Below are 18,999 nucleotides of genomic sequence, written 5' to 3'. Positions count from 1 at the left end.
CCCCCAGCTCCCCAGGTACTATTCCACATCCCGGATACGGCAGTGTCACGCTGTCTTGAGGTTGACTTGCCTGAAAGCAGAGAGTCACACCGGACCAGCACTCCTGTCCACCCTGAACGCACAGGTGGATCAGTGTCTGACTCCGCACCAACTGGAGATTGGCAAAGTGGTTTGTGACAACGGAAGAAATTTGTTGGCGGCATTGAATTTGGGCAAGTTGACACATGTGCCGTGCATGGCACATGTGTGTAATATGATCGTACAACGCTTTGTGCATAAGTACCCAGGCTTACAGGATGTCCTGAAGCAGGCCAGGAAGGTGTGTGGCCATTTCAGGCGTTCCTACACGGCCATGGCGCACTTTTCAGATATCCAGCGGCGAAACAACATGCTAGTAAGGCGCTTGACAACCCGACACGTTGGAATTCAACACTCCTAATGTTCAACCGCCTGCTCCAACAAGAAAAAGCCGTTAACGACTATTTGTATGACCGGGGTGCTAGGACAGCCTCTGCGGAGCTGGGATTTTTTTTGCCACGTTACTGGACGCTCATGCGCAATGCCTGTAGGCTCATGCGTCCTTTTGAGGAGGTTACAAACCTAGTCAGTCACACTGAAGGCACCGAAGGCACCATCAGCGAGATCATACCATTTGTTTTCTTCCTGGAGCATGCCCTGCGAAGAGTTGTGGTCACCATCACCACCAGAAACAACCTTATCAGCATCGCTTGCTGGACCTGTGGCAACGCTGGAAGAGGATTGTGAGGAAGAGGAGTCAGAGGAGGAATGTGGCTTTGAGGAGGAGGAGGAGGAGGAGGAGGAGGAAGACCAACCACAACAGGCATCCCAGGGTGCTTGTTGTCACCTATTTAGTACCCGTGGTGTTGTACATGGCTGGGGGGAAGAAGATACCTTCAGTGAGATCACTGAGGACGAGGAACGGGACATGAGTAGCTCGGCATCCAACCTTGTGCAAATGGGGTCTTTCATGCTGTTGAGGGACCCTCGTATAAAAATGCTGAAGGAGAACGACCTGTACTGGGTGTCCACGCTACTAGACCCCCGGTATAAGCATAAAGTGCCTGAAATGCTACCGAATTACCGCAAGTCGGAAAGGATGCAGCAGTTCCAAAATAAATTAAAAAGTATGCTTTACACAGCGTATAAGGCTGATGTCACAGCACAACGGGAATCTAACAGGGGAAGAGGTGAAAGTAATCCTCCTCCTCCCACGATGGCAAGGACAGGACGCTTTACAGACGTGTTATTGATGGAGGACCTGCAGAGCTTTTTAAGTGCTACGCATCGCCATAGCCCTTCGGGGTCCATCCTCAGATAACGACTCGACCGACACTTGTGTAACTTATCTGCCACCAACTAGGGTTCAAGCCGCAATGTTTTAGGGCACTTTCTGCCTGGGAAACAAACATCAATTTTTCTCCTATCTGGTGGCACATTAGATTGCATGCGCAGTGCCCCAAATTTAAAGTTGGAGGTCCGACCAAGCATCTTTTTTCATCTCCCAGTTCCTAAAATCGATGCCATATACACGTCCCCTGATAGGGGACGTAACAGGGATTAAACTGATAGGAATAGTACTACTTAACACACCTTATAATAATGCAGAGAGAGGCAACCCAGAGAGAGGAGTCTGAAGAAGAGGAGTCAGAGGAGGAAGGTGTCTTTGAGGAGGTGGAAGACCAAACACAGCAGGCATCCCAGGGGGCTTGTTGTCACCTTTCGGGGACCCTTGGTGTTGTACGTGGCTGGGTGGAAGAAGAGACCTTCAATGACATCAGTGAGGACAAGGAACGGGACATGGCTAGCTTGGTATCCAACCTTGTGCAAATGGGGAGTTTGCAGTTGTGCAAATGGACTGTTTGCGGTTGTTTGCGGTGCGTTAAACGTGGAGTTTGGTCTGTCACTGTGAAGCGGGCGTAACCGTTACACTACCTGATCGATACAACATCATGCCTGATGTTTTAAAGCACATTATTCCAAACAATTTAGGAATGTTAGGTGATTTATGCCCTTTATGGATTAAAACCAGACTCTGCATCAACTATGTAATTTTCCATGGGAGTTTTGCCATGGATCCCCCTCCGGCATGCCACAGTCCAGGTGTTAGTCCCCTTGAACCAACTTTTCCATCACTATTGTGGCCAGAAAGAGTCCCTATGGGTTTTAAAATTCGTCTGCCTATTGAAGTCTATGGCGATCCGCGCGGTTCGCCCGTTCGCGAACATTTGCGGAAGTTCGCGTTCGCCGTTCGCGAACTGAAAATGTTATGTTCGTGACATCATTACAAGCAACTAATGTCCGGCTATTTACAAACTCAGATCCTTTGTACCTGTAACAGAGGATGAGGTATCTGCATTCTTATTATCTACCCATTATTACTATTTGTTCCCTTACAATTGCTGTCCTCTTAATCTTTTACTTTTATACCAGTATTTAGGTACATTTTCAATTTCTCTATTTAAATGGCACAATTTTATCTTCCCTTTAAAAATGCCTTATTCCAATTTATCCTTAAAAACACAGGTAACTACCTTCCTGTCTCATTACTCATATTGAAAGCATTTAAACATATATCTATGACTTCTCCTTACATTAAATTCTCTTTTTGACCATATGTCTTTTGGATTTTGTCACAATACTTGAATTTGCAATAACCAAGGGGATAATTAACCACCTTACCGCCAAGTTCATTTTTGTCTTATACTTTTGAGTCTTTCTGCTGTCTTTGATAAAGTTTAACACTGTGTTCAACTCTAAAACCTCCAATGTATTGCCATCATTTAGCATTTCGTTCTATGGCACATCATCTGCTACTTTACCAATCTCTTTTGAGGTGCATTAAGATGGATTTCTAACTCCCCTTCTTTTCTTTAGTCTATACATCCTCCTTAGGCTCCTCTCTAATTCATTTCATACACTGACCCAACACTAGAAATGTGATGGCTGTTGAAAAACTGTCATTACTGCAATCCATCATTTTCAAATCCTTGGAGTTGCATTTATCTTCATTTGCTCGTTATGTACAGTTCTAGGCTAATCCTTGTCACTTCATGTTAAAATACTGCTAAAATGTGCCACTTCCTCATAAAAGAAACTCAGATAGTAATCCAGTCAGTTATCATATCCCACCTTAACGACTGCAATGTGATTTTGTCTGTTCCACTTAAGCTGTTGTTTATCCATTCTGCAATCCACCAGGGATACCTCTACCAGACTCAAACTTCTTAAATCTTTGTTCTAATCTTCATCATCTGTCAGTCTATCCATTACATTTCTTTATTAAAAAATTAAATTCTAAATATTGATCATAGCAAACAACACCCTCAGTAACATCACAGCTATTATATCTGCACTTATATGCTAATATGAGGATAGATAAATAACTCCTAGTCATTTAACAGAAAACATTCAAACCCATGAAAAAAAGACGGAAACAGGTAAAAGTCATAGGGGCAAGGTCCCCAAATACAAATGTCATAACCTTGCCAGTACTTGCTTGGATGCAAATCCTCTGAGGGGTAGGTGAATTCTGGTCCTTCCACTATGATTATGCTTTTAATGATCAAAAGAGTGGCATCCACCAAATGTTTCATGAAGACAAATCACCTATAAAATTTTTGTCAGGATTCTTTTGAATTTTTGTGAATAGAAATCCAATGAGTTTTCTGGTCTGTGGTAAACATTTGGGACACCGATCATACTGGCAATTTTCTCATGTATAAAACATCCCCTAAAATCTACTTACTATGCTATACTACCCTGCTGTTTACTCAACAAAGTCCAATAGTAGACCAGCAATAGGGTAATTACCTCAATAGGTATGCGGCACGTTGGACAAGCTGGCGACCTCCAGCTGACAATGTACAACCAAATAATGCCACAAAATAAACCAGCTTAGATGGCAAATTATTGATCAAATGGATATACCTAGGGGAGGGGAGAGTAGAGAGCTCCTCCTAAAACAAAGAGAAGCGTTTTGGATCCATAAATTGTACACTATGCATCCTGAAGGTTTAAATAGAGACTTAGACCTATCTATCTACCTACCTCTAGGTATACAATCTTTCCATGCCCATATATAACATAAAGTATATCCTATCTACATTGATGTTATACTGTATATATATATATATATATATATATATATATATATATATATATATACATATATTTATAAATACATTTTGCAAATTTGGATCCTATAATGTATGCATAAATACCTAGCACTTTTCTGTCTTATTTTCCATTTTGTAAATTAGAATTTTATTGTGAACAGCAGATGGCAGTGGCAACACTGTTAATGATATGTGAATGAGTTAATAATTCCAGGACTGTGATAGGTTGGTTATACCTTTAACTAAGACACAGGTGTATAGTTCAGTATGCATGATTAAAAGACTGTGATCGCGAAACGTCGCATACCTGTTTGTATGCTTCAATAAAGGAAGTACAGAAGGATTATATGGTGCCTTGGAGTATTCACTTTGTTGTACATTGTCAGTTGCAGGTCGCCAGCTTGTCCAACGTGCACCATACCTATTGAGGTAATTAGCCTACTGCTGGTCTACTACTAGGGGGATATTTATCAAAGCCTCAACTATGCTGCATTCGCCGGCACCAATACACTCGCCTAACACCACCTAACATCGCGGCCGCGGACCTGAATACGATCTCCATATTTATAAAAAAAGCCGGCAAAAAGCCGCGCACCAAGTACAGAGCGATGAGCATCGGACTTTTGTTAACTAGCAGTCATCGATCTCGCTGCTATTCGGCTTTTTACCAACTTTATTTATACTCTGTTACTAAACGCAGCCACTATACTAAAATGTTTAACCCCTATCCTGCCACTCCCGGACCCTGCCGCCACTAAATAAAGTTATTAACCCCTATTCCGCCGCTCCCGGACCCTGCCACCACTAAATAAAGTTATTAACCCCTATCCCGCCGCTCCCGGACCCCGCCGCCACTAAATAAAGTTATTAACCCCTAAACTTCTGACCTCCCACATCACTACCATTAACTAAACCTTTTAACCCCTAAACCGCCAGCCCCCATCGCCATAAACTAAATTAAGCTATTAACCCCTAAACATAACAACCCGCTAACTTTACATTACAACATCCGTCTCTTATAATAAATTAAAACTTACCTGTAGAATTAAAAGAAACTGTATTAAACTATTAATTAACCTACCCTAACTATTATACTAAAATTACATTAAACTATCAATTAAATTAACTATATTACATATTAAAAAACCCTAACCCTACTCAAATTATTTAAATCTACTATTAAAAATTACTAAATTCCAAAAAAATAACGCTAAGTTACAAAAAACCCCACTAAATTACGAAAAAACAAACAAACCACAGGATCAAAAATAAAAACGAATTACACCTAATCGAATAGCCCCATCAAAATAAAAAAGCCCCCCAAATAAAAAAAACGTAGCCTACAATAAACTACCAATGGCCCTTAAAAGGGCCTTTTGCGGGGCATTGCCCCAAAGAAATCAGCTCTTTTACCTGTAAAAAAAATACAAACACCCCCAACAGTAAAACCTACCAAGCCCCCCCCAAATAAAAATTCTATCTAAAAAACCTAAGCTCCCCATTGCCCTAAAAAGGGCATTTGTATGGGAATTGCCCTTTAAAGGGAATTTAGCTCTTTTACCTGCCCAGACCCTACTCTAAAAATAAAAGCCACCAAAAAAAACCTTAAATAAACCTAACACTAACCCCCTCCGATCCACCTACGAGCAGCTCTCATCCTATTGGCTGTTCCAATCAGCCAATAGGATGAGAGCTCAATCCTATTGGCTGATTGGAACAGCCAATAGGATTTTAGCAGCTCTAATCCTATTGGCTGATTGGAACCTTTCAGCCAATAGGAATGCAAGGGACGGCCTATTGGAGTACATCACTTGCATTCAAGTTCCAGTTTACGGCGGGGAACGTATTGAAGGGGAGCTCCGTACCGGATGTCTTCAGGATGGACCTGCTCCGCTCCGGATGGATGAAGATAGAAGAGGCTGCCCTGATTAAGACTTCTTGCCACATGGATGAAGACTTCTTGCCGGCTGGATGAATCCTTCAATCAAAACTTCAAAAACTGTAAGTGGATTGTCGGGGGTTAGTGTTAGGTTTATTTAAGGTTTTTTTAGGGTCTGAGCAGGTAAAAGAGCTAAATGCCCTTTTAGGGGCAATGCCCATACAAATGCCCTTTTTCAGGGCAATGGGGGGCTTAGGTTTTTCAGATAGGCTTTTTATTTGGGGGGGTTGGGTGAGTGGTTGTGGGTTTTATTCTTGGGGTGTTTGTATTTTTTTTTACAGGAAAAAGAGCTGATTTCTTTGGATGTGGAACCGCAAGAAAGAGATATTGAGCATTTCAGGGATGAACTGGTGAAATTGCTATCAATAGAGTCACTAGAGGATTTCATTAAGAAAATGGATGATAAGATCACTGATCTCAAGAAAGAAATCCAAGAACGCAAAAGGCTTAGGTTCATCCAGGACAAAGATGATGTTATCAAAGGCAGAGTATATAAATGGTGAATACAATCTTCTGTAGTGGTATGCGTTCTGCTCCTTAACCCCCGCTCCTTCTCTTACCCTCCAGCGTGCTTGGCGCAACAAACAGGAAGTCCCTCTGAAAAACAGCATCCTCCTTCCGGTGCCCAGGATCAGGGGAGCTCCACCACGGCACTCAATGAAACGATACAGCCACACAACCAAGGATGGCAATAAAAGTGTTTGCAGTGACAAAAGTGATGTAAGTAAACTATGTAAAACTGAAATATTTACCCCCAAGACATTTAATTTGTATAAAAAAGTACCTTTACCTCTACTATACACAATAGCAGATTGGACAATTATTAAACTAGTCACATCTGATGTAAATATATTACAGTCCAAAGTTACAAATACTAATAAAAATAAAGGGGGAAACTGGAACCTTACCAAGGATGAATTCAGGGCCATGAAAACCATTAAAAACAAAAATGTGATTATTAATAGAGCGGACAAGGGCAGAGCAACTGTAGTCCTTGATAAAGATTACTACTTACAGGAAATTAACACACAGTTAAGTGACACTACCACCTATCAGAAATTAGAGGCTAACCCCATCTTTAGAATACAAAAAGAAATTAAAACAATAGTTGACACTACTCAGGGGGTGATAAATAAAAAAATAGTGAATATGTCTATAATGAGTATAAAAACCCCCCAGTATTTTATACTGTCCCGAAGGTGCATAAAAACCTTCAAAATCCACCAGGGCGCCCAATAGTGTCTAATGTAGAATCAGTATTCACTAATATAGCAATATTTTTTAGACAGGGTACTACAACCTTATGTTGAAAGAATTACTTATTTTTATTAAAAATACAGGGGATTTCATTCAAAAACTTTTTTCATTGTTACTATATAATACTAAATATATACTGTTCACCTTAGATGAAAATAGTCTATACACTTGCATTAAACACGAAAGTGGTATAGGTGTACTCTGTCAACAGTTAACTATGGACCTGCAGTATAATGAAAAACAGATAGATTTCATTGAAGAACTTCTTAGAATTGTGCTGTATTATAATTATTTTTTGTTCATGGACTCTTGGTATATCCAAAAGAAGGGCACATCCATGGGGTCTAGATGCCAATCTATACATGAATCATTTTAAAGACTTTTTTTTTTACAGTAATCATCTATTTCTACTATATGGTGCCACCTGGTGGTGATTTATAGATGATGTGTTTGGCATATCGTGGGGCAGCGAAGATGCTCTGGTACAATTTGTAGAGGAACTTAATTATGAGGTAAATGATCTAGAATTCACATTGGTTTCCAGTGAGGAAAGTATGGTATGTTTGGACACTGTCATTCATAAGAAAGGATCGGAATTGGAAATAGACATATACTGTAAAGAAATGGACTGTAACACTATTCTTAGTTATGACAGTTTCCACAACCAAAGATTAAAAGATTCCCTCCCAAGGAGTCAGTTAATGAGGGTGAATAGAATAGTCAGTAAATGTCATAAAGGAAACAAGATTAATCAAAATGGGGAAAAAGTTCCTAGAAAGAGGAAACTTATAGAATATGCCTTGAAAGGGATAATAAGATTATAACCAAACAGGTAAGGATAGATTAATATTTGGATACCAATTTAATAAGTATAATGTGTAAATCTCTTGCATTATTAGAAAGCATTGGCATATTATTCAGGGATGCAATAAGGATATAGAAGTATTACAACAACTTTCAATAATGGCACACAGGAGGGTGAAAATTTTAAATGATATTTTAATAAAGTCAAACTTGGGTCCCAAACGTAATAGGAAAAAAAGATATATCACTGAAAAAAAATCCTTGCCTAAGCTGCAGCAATTGTAATTCAGTCATTAAGGGACGAGAATTTTTCCACCTTAGAAGTGGACATAAATTTAAATTAAACTCAAATTATACTTGTGAATCTACATTTGTTGTGTATATGATAAAATGACCATGTTCAAACATTTACATTGGGGAAACAACACGTAAAATGAGAGAAAGATTAAACAAACTTAAGTCTAATATTAGGAAAAGAGATGCCCAAGCCCTTGTAGCTTGCCATTTTGTAGAATATGGCCACCAAATAAACCATCTTAGATGGCAAATAATTGATCATATTGATATACCTAGGGAAGGGGGGAGTAGAGAACGCCTCCTAAAACAAAGAGAAGCATTTTGGATCCATAAATTGGACACTATGCATCCTAAAGGTTTAAATAGAGAGTTAGACCTATCTGTCTTCCTCTAGGTATACAATCTTGCCATGCCCATATATATAGGGTGACCGTATTGTTGCTTTAAAAAGAGACATATATGAAAAATACATATGTCAGGGTTCTTATACAAACCATCTCTTTAAATAGCCCTGAAGACAGCCCTGACATATGTATTTTTCATATGTGTCCCTATTTAAAGCGGAAATATGGTCACCCTACATATATAACATACAGGGAGTGCAGAATTATTAGGCAAATGAGTATTTTGACCACATCATCCTCTTTATGCATGTTGTCTTACTCCAAGCTGTATAGGCTCGAAAGCCTACTACCAATTAAGCATATTAGGTGATGTGCATCTCTGTAATGAGAAGGGGTGTGGTCTAATGACATCAACACCCAATATCAGGTGTGCATAATTATTAGGCAACTTCCTTTCCTTTGGCAAAATGGGTCAAAAGAAGGACTTGACAGGCTCAGAAAAGTCAAAAATAGTGAGATATCTTGCAGAGGGATGCAGCACTCTTAAAATTGCAAAGCTTCTGAAGCATGATCATCGAACAATCAAGCGTTTCATTCAAAATAGTCAACAGGGTCGCAAGAAGCGTGTGGAAAAACCAAGGCGCAAAATAACTGCCCATGAACTGAGAAAAGTCAAGCGTGCAGCTGCCAAGATGCCACTTGCCACCAGTTTGGCCATATTTCAGAGCTGCAACATCACTGGAGTGCCCAAAAGCACAAGGTGTGCAATACTCAGAGACATGGCCAAGGTAAGAAAGGCTGAAAGACGACCACCACTGAACAAGACACACAAGCTGAAACGTCAAGACTGGGCCAAGAAATATCTCAAGACTGATTTTTCTAAGGTTTTATGGACTGATGAAATGAGAGTGAGTCTTCATGGGCCAGATGGATGGGCCCGTGGCCGGATTGGTAAAGGGCAGAGAGCTCCAGTCCGACTCAGACGCCAGCAAGGTGGAGGTGGAGTACTGGTTTGGGCTGGTATCATCAAAGATGAGCTTGTGGGGCCTTTTCGGGTTGAGGATGGAGTCAAGCTCAACTCCCAGTCCTACTGCCAGTTTCTGGAAGACACCTTCTTCAAGCAGTGGTACAGGAAGAAGTCTGCATCCTTCAAGAAAAACATGATTTTCATGCAGGACAATGCTCCATCACACGCGTCCAAGTACTCCACAGCGTGGCTGGCAAGAAAGGGTATAAAAGAAGAAAATCTAATGACAAGGCCTCCTTGTTCACCTGATCTGAACCCCATTGAGAACCTGTGGTCCATCATCAAATGTGAGATTTACAAGGAGGGAAAACAGTACACCTCTCTGAACAGTGTCTGGGAGGCTGTGGTTGCTGCTGCACGCAATGTTGATGGTGAACAGATCAAAACACTGACAGAATCCATGGATGGCAGGCTTTTGAGTGTCCTTGCAAAGAAAGGTGGCTATATTGGTCACTGATTTGTTTTTGTTTTGTTTTTGAATGTCAGAAATGTATATTTGTGAATGTTGAGATGTTATATTGGTTTCACTGGTAAAAATAAATAATTGAAATGGGTATATATTTGTTTTTGTTAAGTTGCCTAATAATTATGCACAGTAATAGTCACCTGCACACACAGATATCCCCCTAAAATAGCTATAACTAAAAACAAACTAAAAACTACTTCTAAAACTATTCAGCTTTGATATTAATTAGTTTTTTGGGTTCATTGAGACCATGGTTGTTGTTCAATAATAAAATGAATCCTCAAAAATACAACTTGCCTAATAATTCTGCACTCCCTGTAAAGTATATCCTATCTACATTGATGTTTCCCATATATGTATATACATACATACATACATATTATTTGCAAATTTGGATCCCATAATGTATGCATAAATACCTAGCACTTTTCTGTGTTATTTTACATTTTGTAAAACAGTATTTTATTGTGAACAGCAGATGGCAGTGTTCATACTGTTAATGATATGTGAAGGAGTTAATAATACCAAGACTGTGATAGGTTGGTTACACCTTTAAATAAGACACAGGTGTATTGTTCAGTATGCTTGATTAAGGGGCTGTGATCCCGAAATGTTGCATACCTGTCTGTTTGTATGCTTCAGTAAAGGAAATACAGAAGGATTATATGGTATTGTGGAGTATTCACTTTGTTGCTCCTGTGTATTCTCAGTCCTTGGTAAGGTTCACACTGTCATACATTTACTCCATGGTTTATTTAATGGCAGTTGTTTTTTTTTTTGTTTTGTTTTTTTGCAACCAGAGCAATTAGGATCTTCACCTGATGGTCTTTTCATGGAAACTTCAGGGATTCATACAGCCTATATTAACCAATTTCCTGCTTTAGATCCTTCATTCTCTCTCAAGAGTTCATATTAGCCTAAGTTTCTCCTTGTCTTGTAGATCGCCTGTCATTCAGAGCTCGGATCTTATGGTATTTCACTGGTAAAACCCTCTATCATTTCATCATAAATGGAGTTGGCATTTTTATTTCTACTCTGTAATTATGCACCTAATGACATAGTGCTGTATAATATGTTGTCAGTTTATAAATAAAAGAAAAATAATAATCGTAATCTTAATGATAAAATGAAAAGAACATTTTGGAAAAGGATTGCATAATTATAAATCTTCAAAGGATGCATATATTTAGTTCTATACTAATTACATTGCATCAGGTTGAGCTTAAAGGGACATGAAACACAATTTTTTTCTTATATGATTTAGAAATTGCATGCAATTTTAAACAACTTTCTAATTAACTTCTATGATCGATTTTGCTCCATTCTCTTGATATCCTTTGCTGAAAAGCATATCTAAATATGCTTAGTAGTTGCTAATTGGTGACTGCACATAGATGCCTCATGTGATTGGCTCACCCATGTGCATTGTTATTTCTTCAACAAAGGATATCTAAAGAATGAAGCAAATTAGATAATAGAAGTAAATTGGAATGTTGTTTAAAATTGTATTCTCTACCTGAATCATGAAAGAAACATGTTGGGTTTAGTGTCCCTTTAAAGGGACATTATATTAATTTATTTTTCATCATCCAGATGAACGAACACCATTTAAGGGGACAGTCAACACCAGAATTTTTGTTGTTGAAAAAGATAGATAATCCCTTTATTATCAATTCCTCGGTTTTGCATAACCAACACAGTTATAATAATACACTTTTACCTCTGTCATTACCTTGTATTTAAGCCTCTGCAAACTGCCCCTTATTTCAGTTCTTTTGACAGACTTGCGTTTTAGTCAATCAATGCTTACCCCTAGGTAACTTCACATGCGTGAGCTCAATGTTATCTATATGACACACATGAACTAACTGTCAAATGCATTTAAATAAGAGGCGGCTTTCAGGGGCTTAGAAACCAGCATATGAGCCTACCTAGGTATAGCTTTCAACTAAGAATACCAAAGAACAAAGCAAAATTGGTGATAAAAGTAAATTGGAAAGTTGTTTAAAATGACCTGCCCTATCTGAATCATGAAAGTTTATTTTGGAGTTGACTGTCCCTTTAAGCATGGTGAGATTTTTGGACTGAAAAAATATGAAGTAAAAGTTGCTGACATTTTTATTTAAAATAACTCAGCAGTACCTGCCAATAAGCATTAGTACAAAGTATAGGCCAGCAATCATTATATAGCTGATACTACTGTATTAGCTAAAGAGAGAGAAAGATCAGACATGAAATGGGCATGGGTTAAGTAGACGCATGTTTTTAGTATACTTCCATTGGCAAAAATATTTGTATTTAAAAATATGACTTTTTTCAGCTGCATACGCACATATGCTGTGAGAGCCCATGCATCAGTAGTCAAACACCACACCTTCTTAAAGAGTCGTCAGTGGCTTGTAGAGCATATATTAAGTCTTGCACTAACAGGCAATGAGCTTACTGGATCAGTTAGGTTATTACTAATTATATAAATCCCATATCTGTAGCACAAGTCAAACTTTTAGTGAACGTTATAACAAATAGCACTTCCCACGGTAATTCCTTCAACATCCAGAACATCCCCTCATACCTCAATCCATTTCACAGGTGGGGCAACTTAATCATTCCATAAACCTGAGATCCAAAGGAAAAGCGACCACGCTGTCATCACAATCCACTCTCCTCTCCACTGGCAAGCCCAACAATGCCGGAATGATTTGTGCTGCTTCGTATACTGGGGTAGAAAATAACATAGTAGATCCCCAACAACGGTTAAAGCAGCTACTAGAAAACAGGAAAAATTAGTTTGTTCACGCCCAAAACAGCAAAAAGTCCAAATGCAGCAATATTAAACTTTATTTCATAAGTTTAACATGTAAATTAATACATCCATCAATCAATCCAAATAAAAAGTCATATAGACAGGAATGGCCTAACGCGTTTTGCACAATGCCATATTTATAGACCGTAGCGGTATCACTTTAGACCATTCCAGTCTATGTGACTTTTTATTTGGATTGGTCGATGGATGTATTCATTTACTTTTTAAACTTATGACATAAACTTTTTGTATTCTTAATGTTGCTGTTTTTGATATAGTAAGTCTTCACAGACACGATACACACCACAACCAGTTCTTTGAGCAGTCATGGTGTTTGAATATTGGTGCACAGACCCTTACAGCATATGTGTGTATGCTACAAAAAAATTTACATTTACTAGAAGCCCTTTTGCTGATGGAAGTATATTTTATAAATGATCATATTTAAAACTGAAATGCAACGTGCAAATTTCAATGTTAATCTTTCTATTCCTTTAAAATTACAAGGTAAGCAGCAGGCTATATGTAAATAAAATATGCAACTGCTGTTGTCTGTTGACTAATTTATGGTAGAATATGATATAGATGTGAAAAACTCAATGTGACTCAGATGTTTATTGCAGAAGAAGTATTAGTATCGAAGGAACATGTTATTGGCTGTGATATGTAGAGATGTGAATCATTTGTTTATTTGCAGGTTAAAGGGACAGTCTACACCAGAATTTTTATTGTTTTAAAAGATAGATAATCCCTTTATTACCCATTTCCCAGTTTTGCATAACTAACACATTTATAATAATATACTTTTAACCTCTGTGATTATCTTGTATCTAAGCCTCTGCAAACTGCCTCTTTTTTCAGTTCTTTTGACAGGCTTGCAGTCTAGCCAATCAGTGCCTGCTCCCAGATAACTTCTCGTGCACGAGCACAGTGTTATCTATATGAAATACGTGAACTAACACCCTCTAGTGGTGAAAAACTGTTAACATGCAATCTGAAAGAAGTGGGCTTCAAGGTCTAAGAAATTAGCATATGAACCTCATAGGTTAAGCTTTCAACTAAGAATATCAAGAGAACAAAGCAAAATTGGTGATAAAAGTAAATTGGAAAATTGTTTAAAATTACATGCTCTATCTGAATCATGAAAGTTTATTTTGGCCTAGACTGTCCCTTTAAGGACTTTATAAAAAAAAGACAACTGACATGAGATGTTTTATGCAACTTTTATAGGAATTTGCAATTCTAGATATAGTTAAAGGGACATTCCGGTCAAAATTTAAACGCACAAAGATGAATTATATCTTTGTATAGAAACATATTTGCAATATGTATTTATTGTCAAAAATTCTTCTATTAAAAGTTATCACAGATTTTTCTCTGCATTTGTATGTGAAGCATAGATAGATACAGGTATACCTAATTTTATTGCGCTTTATTTATTGCGCTTCGCAGATATTGCTCTTTTTGCAAGCTGAAGGTTTATAGCAACCTTGTGTCAATTAAGTCTATCTGCGCCATCATATTTACACATATAAACCCATAAATACACCTGAATACATATATTTACACATATAAACACATAAATACACCTGAATACACATATAAACACATAAATACACCTAAATACACATATAAACACATAAATACACCTGAATACACATATTTACACATATAAACACATAAATACACCTGAATACACATATAAACACATGAATACACATATAAACACATAAATACACCTAAATACACATATAAACACATAAATACACCTGAATACACATATTTACACATATAAACACATAAATACACCTGAATACACACATTTACACATGTAAACACATAAATACACCTGAATACACACATTTACACATATAAACACATAAATACACCTGAATACACACATTTACACATATAAACACATAAATACACCTGAATACACACATTTACACATATAAACACATAAATACACCTGAATACACATATTTACACATATAAACACATAAATACACCTGAATACATATATGTACACACCACCAGCAAAAAGATTATGGCGCTGGTTTATCAATGTCTGGCGGACATAATCCGCTGTAGTGCATCATGTCCGCTAGACATCGCTGAATGCAGACAGCATAAGCTGTCGGCATTTAACATTGCACAAGCAGTTCTGGTGAACTGCTTGTGCAATGCCGCCCCCTGCAAATTTGCGGCTAATCGGACATTAGCAAGGGGTGTCAATCAACCCGATTGTACACGATTGGGCAGATTGATGTCCGCAGCCTCAGAGGAGGCGTATGAGTTAAGGAGCAGCCGACTTAAGACAACAAATTCTTCTGGGACATTCTCCTGTTTTTTGTCTTCAACCATATTGATGGTGCTTATTGTAACTCAGAAAAGATTTTGTTTAATTTCATGTTTTTTCAATATTTAGGTGACCTATCACCACATATTCATATTTACTCATAGGTTTGTTACAATTTGTTTTTATTAACATATATACATAATTTGTTTCTTCTTGTTTTATAAGTCATTTTCACCATATGCACCCCCTAGAGTTGAACACAGTGGTGATATCAACAGTGGTAACGTTTTACATACACACACACTTTTGAGCCCTTTCCAGTAAAATACCTTGAAACATATTGGGCTAAATTACAAGTGAAGAGCTAATTTATTGCATGCCGTAAACAGACCAATTCACCGTATAAGGGTGATTGATAAATAACGAGCCATTACAAGTTGCTGGTTATTGTTACTGCGAGCATGCAGTAGCAATTAGCACTCAGAAAATCAACCAGAGATCAATTGGCCCCAAATGTAAGACTTTTATAGTTTTTTATTTTAAAAAAGTAGTATTTTTAAAAACAAAAACAACTGCACAAAGTAGTTTTTAGGGGTTAAAATTGGCGGGTTTGGGGGGTTAAAAACAGGGGGTTGAAAACAGCACTGAAAAGTGCCTTTACATTGCGGACTATGGGGAACTGTGTGTTCCCTGGAAATATATATGTATCTGCTTATATACATATATATTTAAGTTAATTTTTTTTATACACATATTAACACATAACTATATATGTGTATATTCATATACATATATTTAACATCCACAACATACCACCTTTGCTGTGCTAAGATCTCATGCCATGTCTCACGGTGGCCCTGATAGTCAAAAGGTTCTCCAGCTTGGAAAGAAATTGAAGTTCAGAGTTCACAGGGGCTGAATTCACTAAATATTCAAATGAAAAAGGGCGGAACTCTCCAGCACTGCGAGATCTCTCTCATTTCTATATATGAAGACGAGACAAGCACAGTTTAATACAGCACTGCGTGATATGAGAGTTTTTTTACACTTCTTTGTTACGTTAATACATTTAGGATCATACTTTGTATATTTCTGTTTATATATAGAAATTACATTGAATTTGCTGCATTACAAACTAAAACTGAAGCAGGAGGGAGAGGGCAGTTCCCTGCGCAGAACAGACAAGTTCCCAAGGTATTTCAGAAGCTCTCTCACCAGTCTTGTGAAATTGTCTAAGCATTTAAACAAGCTGGTTTCACTGATTTGTCTCGCCAGCTATATACAGCTGAAGCTTGCTCAAAATTTACAATACACTTATTTTAACTAACAGAAACGTAATAGATACTAAAATATAGACAAAAGCAAGTTAAAATGTAGTGAAAACATTTCAGATTAATTTGGAATTGATGCAGACAGAGGCCCCTAGTTATCAAGGCGCCAACCTCAAATACGCTGGAATTCCGCAGCGTATTTGTGGCGAGGCTGATTTTCCTTAGTTATCAAGCCCTAGACACCGGCAAAAGTAGAATTTAGTGACGTAAGCTTCGATCCGCTGGACTCAGTCCGACACAGATCGATGCTTACGTCACTACAGATGTTACGCACACAAGTGCGGCACAATCTGACTACTTTTGCTAGTTATCAAAAAACTAGCAGGTACGCTCGGCACTTTTCCGGCCCAGCATACCTGGTTTTCAAACCGCCGCCCTGGAGGCGGCGTATCCCATAGAAATCAATGGGAGTCTGACCATAGCGAAAGTTCATGTTCGCTGCTGCCAGACATCCCATTGATTCCTATGGGAGATGTCTGCACCTAACACCCTAACATGTACCAAGAGTCTAAACACCCCTAATCTGCCCCCCTACACCGCCGCAACTAAATAAATGTATTACCCCCTAAACCGCCGCTCCCGGAGCCCACCGCAACTATAATAAATATGTTAACCCCTAAACCGCCGCTCCCGGTCCCGCTGCAACTATAATATATGTATTAACCCCTAAACCACCACTTCCAGACCCCGCCACCACCTATATAAACTTATTAACCCCTAATCTGTCCCCCTACACCGTCGCCACCTATAATAAATTTATTAACCCCTATCCTGCCCCCCCTACACCGCCGCCACTGTAATAAAATTATTAACCCCTAAACCTAAGTCTAACACTAACCCTAACACCCCCCTAACTTAAACATTAATTAAATAAATCTAAATAATATTTCTCTTATTAACTAAATTAATCCTATTTAAAACTAAATACCTTTAAAATAAACCCTAATATAGCTACAATATAAATAATAATTATATTGTAGCTATCTTAGGATTTATTTTTATTTTACAGGCAAATTTCAATTTATTTTAACTAGGTACAATAGCGATTAAATGGTTATTAACTATTTAATAGCTACCTAGTTAAAATAAAGAGAAATTAACCTGTAAAATTAAAACTAACCTAAGTTACAATTACACCTAACACTACACTATACTTTAATAAATTAATCCTATTTAAAACTAAATACTTACCTGTAAAATAAACCCTAATATAGCTTCAATGTAATTAATAATTACATTGTAGCTATTTTAGGATTTATATTTATTTTACAGGTAACTTTGTATTTATTTTAGCTAGTTAGAATAGTTATTAAATAGTTATTAACTATTTAATAACTACTTAGCTAAAAGAAATACAAAATTACCTGTAAAATAAATCCTAACCTAAGTTACAATTAAACCTAACACTACACTATCATTAAATTAGTTAAAAGTGATTGTCAATTTTCCTTATTTTGAACACATATTACTGTCTGCAATAATGATATTAACCTAACCGCCACTAAACATTTTTTAAAAAATTATTATGTTCTTTATTTCTTTGTCGAAATATCGACGATTCACTGTACCTGCTCCTCCCACAGTTTACCTCCTTGTTTTGAGCCATCTCACATATACAGCGGTCCCACCCGCTGTTTACGTCTCGTCAATGCGCGCTCCCGTTTTCATTTCACATTGAGCATGCGTGAAATTCAAGCAGTATCGGTTTGCAAAATAAGCTCTCAGTATAGAATGCGGAGTCCTGTTACTGATGTACTTACCGAGCGGTACAGTAAATCAGAAATGACAGGGCTCCGTAAAGTAAAACTACTGCGCATGCGCGAAATGTGCACGAGCGTAGAAGGAAATAGTCAGTCAACATGATAAGAACGCAGGGGCAGAAAGGAGTAGTTGCGTCAGCGTAAGGGGGTGGGTCCCCCTGTGGTTAGAGACTTGATTAGTTTTTAAGAAGTCAATCAAAATGAGAATAAGTAGGCGCGCGTGCCGGGTGGAGGATCAAAATAACGGGAGACAAGGTAAAAAAAAAAAAAAAAAGCTATGTAACAAAAAGAATGAAAAACGATGAATGAAACTACTATTTATTTTTCATAGACGTTAAGGGTAACATTATTAACAATGCGCACTTTACATTCACTTTAAATAAATTAGCTACAAATAACTACAATTAAATTCAATTAAATAAACTAACTAAAGTACAAAAAAATAAAAAAAGCTAAGTTACAAAAAATAAAAAAAATAAGTTACAAACATTTCAAAAATATTACAACAATTTTAAGCTACTTACACCTAATCTAAG

The sequence above is a fragment of the Bombina bombina genome, chromosome 5 (assembly GCF_027579735.1).
Source record: "Bombina bombina isolate aBomBom1 chromosome 5, aBomBom1.pri, whole genome shotgun sequence".
In the NCBI taxonomy this organism is placed as follows: domain Eukaryota; kingdom Metazoa; phylum Chordata; class Amphibia; order Anura; family Bombinatoridae; genus Bombina; species Bombina bombina.
Note: the sequence above shows the minus strand (reverse complement) of the source record.